Here is a 6,433-nt window from a genome sequence, read left to right on the forward strand (position 1 = left end):
TCCGTGTGAGGACCTGGGATACTACCACGTGTCCTCTCCAGAAAAGTTCTCTGGCTGTGCATGGGTTTGAGAAGGATGTGATAAAAATAGCTGTAGGTAGGGTTGGGTTTAAAACATCCCCTTCTGCAGGGGTGATGGATGCTGCTGGGAAACAGAGCAGTGAGTGGGAAAATTAGGCTTGCCCTAAACCCATCTGAGCCTCAGCTCATGGGAAACCAGGGAGGAGTGAAAAATGCAGCAGTGAGGTGGTGGTTCAGGGAAAGCGAGAAAGAAAGATGTTAGCAGGTCTGGCAGCAGCTGATCTGTAAGAGAGCTCCAGGGAGAATGCTGAAATCAGTTTGGGGGCTGCCCTGCTGCAAAGGCTGCTCTCAGATGGCTCTCTTCTGCAGGGCTTAATCCTGGGCATATGCTCACAGTGTGCCTGGGGTGTTGCCACCTCATCCACACACTCACAGCCTGTGCTGTCACTATGGTCCTGGCCGTGTTGAACCAGGCACACCACATCCTTCCCTCCTGGTCCTGAGCAAAGGGTCTGGTGGTTTATCGCACAAGATGTGTGATGCCTGATGTGTCCTTCTGCCAAGGTCCCTCTTCTTGCATTCCCCAGTGCAAGGGCTTTGTTATTCCCAAATAACCCAGTGAAAGAGCCACGAAGCTGCTGGCTGCAGAAGCACCACCTGATGGCTTGGTAAAGACAGGCTGTGGACTTCACCAACCTCGCTAGTGCCACCAGTTGGCAGGAGATGCTCAGTGTGTGCTTCCAGCACGGGCAGAGCTTCCATCAGCGCTGTGCTGAGGTGGGGCAGTGCTGGGACAGGCCCTGGAGGCACTAATCAGTGGTGCTCAGGTTGGGGCAGGTTTGGCAGAGGTGACTCACCTGCTTGTGACAAGCCTGCTGACATCAGAGCACTGGCCTCTGAGCTCCCGGAAACTCAAATTAATGATAATGGAAGGGAAAAATCTTGTGTGGGACAGCCCTGGCAGAGGGAGGTTTGGGCTGAGATGACTTATAGTGTATGCCTGGGTCTGGAAGGCTTCTGGGCCAACAGAACTGCACTGCTGATGTCCCCCAGCCTGAGCCTGGGAAGGAGTGTAGGGGCTGTAGGGCGTCTCCACCTCATACTCTTGATTTGGGGGCTGCCATCACCCCAGTGTTTGCTCTTCTCTCCTCAGGCCCCTCATGCTGGGCTATGGGGAGAGTTGGGGGATTTCTTAGTAACATCTTGTCTGTGCTACCTAGTGCAAGGTCCATCCCACAGCTTTTATCATCTAGAAGGGGGATATGGGGACTGGTTAAATTAATCCTCACTGGAGGCTGCTGAGAAGTGCTGGGATCGCTCCTGGCAGCTATGGTCAGCCTAGATAGCACCACTGACCCTGCTGCAAGTTATCTCCTTAGCAGCCAGCAATGTGGGATGACTCCTCAACTCTTTCTGGGAGGGGAATGTGGTGCTTTTAGGCAAAAGATCTGCAGCAGGTGAGATGGTGGACTTTGCACAGGAGGGGCTGATAAGCCACAATGCGGAGCCCATGGTGGGGCAGCAGGAAGGGCAGTAGAGTGCGAAGAGCCTGGGAAAAGCTGGGTACTGCTGGGTGTGATGGTGGTGAGTGCTCTGCCAGCTATCTGGGCTGCCCTGCTGTTACAGGGAAGGAGGAATGAAGAACCGGGCAGTGATGGGAAGGGAGACATGATGTCAAACATAAGGTCCAGGTGCCTTGCTGCTCAGGTGGTGATTGGGTGTAGCTGGGGGTCCCACTGCTATTGAAGCCATTGCCTGCTCAGGATGGCAAGCGTGTGGGTACTGGTCTGCCTGTAGGGAGCACAAATACAAACAGTTTTACAATGAGAAGAGAAATGCAAAAAGAATATGCAAATCCAGCCCTAAATTTTAATTGGACTTCTTCTCAGACTGGATCCTGCTGGGATTGCAGAGCAGGTGAGTGAGGCCTCCTGCCCCCAGAGCTCACAGGCAGACTGCAGTCCCTCTGCCTGAGCTGTGATACTGACACCATGGGGAAGGGAGGACAGATGTCCCACCTGCTGATTTCCCCCCACAGTGAGCAGCACAGGCTCTTCCAGTGAAGGAGATCAGAAATCCCAGCAGTGACTTTAGAATTAAAGTAATAATAATTGATGCCTTGCTGCTCTCTAAGGATTTTCTAGCAGGTTAGCCAGGTGTTGGATAGGTGTTAAGCAATTAAAGCAATAACACCCATGTAACAGGGGCAGGTGCCAACTGTGTCATGGGCTTGCAGTGGCTCAGCTGGGGGCTTGCTCTATCCCCTAATTTTCTTTGGCTTTGGGGTGAAATTAAGTGGGAGGAGCTGTTTTAGGGGAGGTGGCCCTGAATTGGCTTTTTCCTGCAGAGGTGGGGATTAACTTAGGAAAGCAAAGCAGGCCAAGAGCATCTGGTGTTGCCTATGGATGCTCATCTGGTCCCCTAACAAGGAGACATAAATGTCATCATGCGAGCTCAAGGGCTTGCACGTATCTGTGTGCACCTGGGGACAAACATCAATGCCTCAGCCCTGTGTGTGTCTGTATGGGGGAGGCTGCTCCTGCGGATTTCCATCGATACACAAACGGCAGTACGTGGGCTTGCATAGACAAAAACCAGCACAATAACGTGGGGGCTGGAATAATGCTTTATGGGAAGAGACTTGAAGGGCTCAAACTGTTTGGTTTATCAGAGAAATAGAGAGATGGCTTGATTTTAGTGCCTAAGTGCTACCACAGGGAGAAATTACTCAGCACTGGAGGACTGTTTGATGTCAGGGAAGGGCAGAACAAGAACCGGTGGTTGAAGCAGAAGCCTGCCAAAGTTGGACTAAAAAGCAGGCGTGCGTGTTAGCAGCGACAGGGATGAGCAGCAGAAGCAAACTGCCAAAGCATTTGCCAGGATGTTTTTGTCTCTTAGTGAAGGGTGGTTTTGTTTCTCTGGCGGAGATGCCTCAGCCAAATTATTCCTTGATCGGGTGTACAGTATGAGGGTAATGGGATGACATTGCTGTTACAGCCCCTTAGTTGTTTGTTTTTCCTCTTTGATTGATTCCTGGAGTCCTGGCTCAGGATATGAGTGCTGAACGGTGCAGAGATGGAGCCCAAAGCTGCTTCCTGGCCTCCTCATGGAGCCTCTGAGGGTTGGTGCCTCCTGGCTCTGCTCAGCAGGTTGCTCCCATTGCTCATCGCTCTTCTCCATAACCCCAGGAGTGGATTTTGAGGCTCTGAGTTTCCTAGGGAGATGCAGATGTGGATTCAGCAGTGGCCAGGGGCTGCTGAAGAGCCCTGGGACATCCAGATTTTAGAGCTCTGTGTGCCAACAGTGGGACACCTAGCTGAAATGCCACCGTGTGGCCTTGGGGAAGCTGTCTGGTGGAATGCAGGCACCCACAGAATAGAGACGAAGAGTACGGTTGTGTTTCATGCCAGCAGAGAGGGAGGGTGTGTGGGAAGTGTGGCAGAGCAATGCTAAACACTGTGTGAACCGATGAAAGGTGTCAGCCCAACACAAAGGAGTAATTGTTGTTGTGTTACTATCGGGTGACATGCTCTGCTGGCCGAGGAACTGGCAGAGAAGCAGCCAGGTACTGAGCAAGGCAGGGCAAGTGATTTAGAAAGGTGTATAAACCTAATTACAATAAATCATTAATATGTGGCTTCTCTATGGGAGTACATCTGTAAAAAAAGAAATCATGAGCGGTACATACAATATTCATATCAGAAATGAGCCCTCCAGGGGTTTTCTCTTCAAATGGAGTAGTTTTAGCCCAAAGGAAGCTTAAGAAATGCGATAGCCAACTCCCTGGGTTGCACCCTTTCTGCCTTCGCTCTTCCTCAGTCACAGCAGTCATGCAGCCTGATGTTTTGGGTTGCTAAGGGTTGCTCCCAGCTGCTTGCCTGGTAGGATGGAGGCAAGAATTGGAAGAACAAGAGTGATGGTGGAGGCTCCTCATCTCTTTGTAGTAGGAGGAGAGGCCAAAAGGAGAGAGGCCATGAGCCCGGGATTGCTCCATTTCCCCAGCAGTTGTGCACCATGAAGTGATGCAGCACATGACGGTGACGTTGCAAGCTACAAATTGACCCAGAGATAACGTGCTACTGCCTCACCCAGGAGTGCTCACATCAGGAAAGCTGGCGTCAGTCACTGCCAAGCTGGGGAGGCAATGGTCTGAAGTGGGGGAAGCTGAGGCACAGTCAGGTGCAGCATCGCTGTGCACAGCTGTAGGACAGCAGGTAGAGAAGAACAAATGTAAGCCACAGGAAAATGCCCATGATTTATCCACGAAGCCTTCTGCACACGTACATACGTGGCATGAGAATTGCAGCTGACTGCTTTGTGGGCATGCTCTGTGCCTGGCCTCTCTCCCAGGGCCGGTGACAGGACTGTTGGTGCTGTGGGCACAGCTCGGGTGCCAATGGGTGCGGCAGCTTTTTGCTGCATGCTTTATCAAGAAATTTCGTGTTTCTTAATGTTGGTGGAATGTGATGACACATGAAAGGAAAGTTTGAATCTAAAGCTGGGATTGACTTTTAATTTTCCTTCTTTCTTTCCTTTTAGACTGTCCCTTTTAATAGTGGAAAAAAAGAGGAAGGGAGAACAGACAGAACGAAGAGGAAGTGAGAGTTCCCACCAGCAGAACAAAGCCTCCAAAACAACTTCAAGCAAAACAATGGTCCAAAATAGCAGGGAAGGGGATCTTTTGCAGCTTATCAAACATCACTGCCTTTTTTCCACCCGCTCTGAGTCTCAGTGCTGGTGACCCTGCAGGCAATTAGATAACACGGGTGACTCCAGGGCACGTGTGGATGAGCAGGGAGGTAGGAATGCAAACATGCATTGAGCAAATCCCTCCTGAACTGAGCACTGCCATGCCATGTACAGGGGAACAGCGGGTGCCATGGCATTGAAGGACTCACATATTGGATTATCCCCATCTCGTTATGTTTTATAGATTGCTAAACTGTGGTCTGGGAAAGGATCAGCACCATGGCGTTGCTGCTGACTGCCTCACAAGAGCTCCTGTGTTTGTTGGGATGCACAGCGCTGTCTTGCAGTGTTGTAGCTGTGCAGCAAGCGCATGGCTGGAGCCAGGATGCCTTTGTTCAGCTCCTAGCACAGGAATCCCTTTAATGCTCTTTATGACCTTGAGCAAGTGACCTCACAATGCTTAAAAATACTTTCCTGCAAACAAGGAGTATAAATCTTAGTGCATCAGGAGATGCACACACTGCAGTGCAGTGTGTAAGGGGTTTGGTTTCAGCTCAGCAAAGAGCTCTTACAATCACGAGCTGCCACACGTCAGTGCTCAGCATCCTGCTGGGATGGGGGTGCTGGTGCTGATGGGCACAGACAGGGTACAGCCACTGAGTGGCCTAATAGCGTGCAGAGCTCTGAATCTTCAGACATCTTCCATGAGGGAGAAAACAGGTTCAGCAAAACCTGATGTAGCACAGGGTGCTTCTGCTACCCCTCACTTGTTTGTGTTGGTTGGTTTTTGTTTTGTTTTTTTTTTTTTTTTTGCTGGCAATGCCACCTGGAGAGACTGGGAGGGAACTGAGCAGCAGAGGCTGATGACAGAAGATGCAGGTTCATCTTACAGAAAGACACGAGAGAGAAAAGTGGCAAAACAAAAGCTAAAAGGGCAGCACAAGGAGAGCGGTGTATGGAAGCATCTGAGGGTGTGTGCACCACAGGAGAAGATGAGCTACTTAAATTGTTGGCACAAGCCCATCAGGGTGTTAGTTTCCTGTGATGATGCACAGGCTGGAAAGAAAAAGTAGCTTTTAAGCAGCGGAGGAGTAAGGGCCTGCAAGAGCTCAGCAGGAGCCCTGTGTGCTGAGAATACACAAACTGTTCTCAGGCAGCACTCAAGCCCCTTTCAGTGGGGTTTTATGCTATGAAACCCACCGTAAGGTGACCTGGGAGGCTCCTGCAGCTCGGGCTGGTGTCACTGCAGGGCTGGTCGTCCTGCTGGGCGTGTGCTCTGCGGATAAATGGGTAAGCAGCCCTTGTTACGCTTATTCATTCCGCCCGTGTACACAACCTGCTTGTCATCAGCCGGGAGGCCTCTCTGGGAGGTGCCTTTCCCCAGCACTGCGTTTGGTGTTTGCTGTTTGCTGTGGAATAAAGGGATAGCTGTTTATTTATTTATTTTTACAGACTTTTTGAAATGGAATCACGCAGCAGAAGTAATGCTGAGGGGGATGTACAGAGAGGGTGATACGAGATGCTGTCCTGCTCTTTGCCCCCTGGCTCCCTGGGCTTGCCTCCCAGCCCCGGTCCCATGCTGTGTGCCTGTATGCTTCTCACTGGACACATAAAGTAATTGGGGATATAAAAAAATAAAGAGGGGGGAGAAATGACAGCTGGGCAGGGAGAATTACAGGGAGATCAGATTAGAGGAAGCGCTGGGAGGCAAGATGGAGCCAGGC

The sequence above is a fragment of the Lagopus muta genome, chromosome 19 (assembly GCF_023343835.1).
Source record: "Lagopus muta isolate bLagMut1 chromosome 19, bLagMut1 primary, whole genome shotgun sequence".
NCBI lineage: Eukaryota > Metazoa > Chordata > Aves > Galliformes > Phasianidae > Lagopus > Lagopus muta.